Genomic DNA, 3,018 nt, shown 5'->3' on the forward strand with positions numbered 1-3,018 from the left:
TGAAAAAAATTTACTTGCTTGTTTACATACTGCATGTTTTGAGGTTTGAGAATATCATCTAGCCTCTACAGTTTACCATCAGCCGCTGCTTATAAGTCCTGGGCATATGCATCTTTGTAAAGGGTTTCAGAAGGGGTTATAAACGGAGGGGCTTATAACAGGAATAGAAAAAGCACTTTGAAACAAGCTATAGCTGCGGCTGATAAAAACACATTTTGTACTCAGTGGGTTTTGATTAAGCTTAAAAATGTCACAATAAATCAAATTCAATTCATTACATTATTTTGCAACAGACACTAGAGGGGGACTTGTATCTGGGAAGCTTATAATCAGATGTGTATTTTGTTTACAGTCTTATAAGCGTGATTTGTGGCATGTTATTGAACATCTCACCACCACTCCTAAGATAACTAGCCTCTAATCTTATTAAATGGCAAACTCAATGATAACCTGAATTCCTCTAATACCGTACACATGATCATTTCATTTTCATTTCATTCTTTATTTGCCATATAAACAAAATTTTACAATGCAAGGTTGGAATAACGAGATTAAAGAAAAAGTAAATGGCGAGGAGACCTGAAAGAAACCACAAGGCTTATAATGAGTCAGGTCTCCTCAAGTTTCATACAAACGTTTAAGAGGAAATAACCTGCAAGAGCATCCAGTTTTTTCGGCTCTAGTTTCACCCACCGAGAAAAACTGGATGAAACTAGAGCCAAAAAAACCGGGTACTTTCCCAGGCTATTTTCTATAGGCTATAGAGAGAACAGTGCAGTCTGAGTCATAATATTGTTTCTGTAAATTTATTATTCATACTTATTTTTTAGTACAAAACATGTGAATATCAAGAGAAACTTTATGGCAACTCTATAATAAAGACCCAGAAATAAAAATGATTTTTTTAACAGTCATTTTGCTCAAGATTAAATTAAAAGGTTTGAACCAATGAAAAAATGATTGTTAGCTTAATAAATTATTCATTTGTTTAAATGGAAATGAGCCAACTAACCTCAGAATATCTTTCCTCTAAAAAGCCTGGTTGGTCAGTCATGTTTCAAAATGTTGTAGTGTTCTCAACCTGGGACAGGTATAAAAGAATATAATTAGACTGAAACATGAAAAAGTTGGAGCTATTTACCATGGTGTGTTCTGCCTTGGAGAACTCATTTGTCTATGTGTCTTTTGTTCAGGGCCATTTTGTGCATCGGCAAGTGCACCTTTATAGCTCTTGTATAGTTGTAAAAATGCAAGTTATCCTGTCATCACAATTATTTTGCTATATTTGCATTGGCCTGCCATGGGACTATTGAAAAGGAAAACAATCACCGGCAGGACATAACACTCTTAGAGGAGAGCAACTGTATGGATATTGATATAAAAATGCCACTAAGATGGGACTTTCTGTACCATATAAAATGAGGTAACAAGAAGATCCATCCATACATTCTTAAATCTATAATCCAACTGAGTCTGGTGTGCATCATCACCTTGATAGCTAGCATCCACTAATGAAGGAAATTACTGATTTCATACACTTGCAGGTTTCTCTAAAAATATAAATGAGATAAACACCTCAATCACAAAATATATAAAAATTATTTGGCAATAAAACAGTTTAAAAGAATGCTAGAAAAGCCATGAAAGCCATTCTTTTTTCACCTTTATGAATCTAAAGAACTGACATCTTATCAAAGAGAACCATGGCAAGATTTGAAGATTTGAAGACCTTCTATAATTTTTTTTTTAATAAGGATAGATATTAATTTTAATCACTTTGTTATTTCTTTGGTATTGGCTTAACCCTGCCTTATGGTAAAGCAAATAAAATTGAAAAGATTGAAGCTTTGGCGCGGGTAACGCATGGGAATGTGAGAAGTTTTCATGATTTATAAGCTTAATTAAGTCAATCTTCTCATCACTCCATACTAGTTTAAGTGGAATCAAAACTGTATAATATATTGGGAATGTTTCAAGTATCTAACAGTGTTCAGATTAAGCCATTTTCCTTAAAAATCGGAATCATTAACAATAAAATCCTTCTTTCAGAGTCTCCGCATTTCCTGAGTGATGCCACGTTTCGCAGCTTTCTGTAAGACTTATCACAAAACCGCCAAAGTTGACCGATTTCCCGGCCTTCAAAATGTTCAAATTCCTAGGTCACTTTGGGTCACTTTAGTAAAAATAAGAAGATAAACCTCTGAATTACTTAGATGTCAGACTTAATTAAACAATACCCCACAAGAAAAGAAACTACAAACATGTTTTCGGAACCATTCCTTGACAGTGAACGATGACAGATCAGGATATCACAATTCAAATACGAAAAAATATACGTTTCAGAAAAAATACTCTTGTAAAGCTTCCTTTTATGAAAAGATAAAAAGACAAAAGAATGTATGAGTGGTCTTACTTACCTCTAGTTAGGATTCTAACCCGGTAAAAATGACACACAAAAACACCGTAAAAACACGACGTGCGAAGGAAAACTCCGCCATCTTGGTAGAAACACAATCGCAATGCACTGTGGGAAGACGTTCACTCCTCCTCTGGCCTATTGGCAAATAAACACCTCTGGACTTTCCCAGTCTTACACTCGTCTTATTCAAGTTCCCGGATGTAGAGTCACACGGTCGGCGGGGACCACATTATCCTTGTTTTCACACCAGGAAAAAAACTAAAGGTCTCTTGATACCAGATAATATGTAGATTTCAGAGATTTTGAACACTTTGCTGTGTGAGGATAAGAACTAATGACCGCCGGGGTAGTCAATCGAACGAAACCGAAAAAAAAACTTGTTGTTCGATTGTTTTGGTAATCAAACATAACTGAAATGGAACTTTTCGGTGAGTTCGCAGAGTTCGATTAGTTCGATTACCGAACTCAATCGAACTAATCGAACTAAATCGACGCAATCACTTCGATTTTGTCGGGCAGAAAAACAAAACGTCATGCACGGCCATGGCGTCAGTTACCTCCAGAGCTGGACCCCATATCTCCCCCTTTCTTCTTAACAA

The 3,018-nt window shown here is 35.8% G+C and overlaps 1 long non-coding RNA gene across 1 annotated transcript; it reads right to left on the minus strand.

Annotated features, from left to right (window-relative positions):
• Positions 1 to 924: 924 nt before the first annotated feature.
• On the minus strand, positions 925 to 2,553 carry LOC140926527 (uncharacterized). The gene is made up of 3 exons (XR_012164441.1): positions 2,418 to 2,553; positions 1,491 to 1,550; positions 925 to 1,081 (listed from the first exon to the last, which is right to left on the minus strand). It is a non-coding gene; the product is annotated as an uncharacterized lncRNA (long non-coding RNA).
• Between the last annotated feature and the right edge of the window lie 465 nt (positions 2,554 to 3,018).

The sequence above is a fragment of the Porites lutea genome, chromosome 2 (genome assembly GCF_958299795.1).
Source record: "Porites lutea chromosome 2, jaPorLute2.1, whole genome shotgun sequence".
NCBI lineage: Eukaryota > Metazoa > Cnidaria > Anthozoa > Scleractinia > Poritidae > Porites > Porites lutea.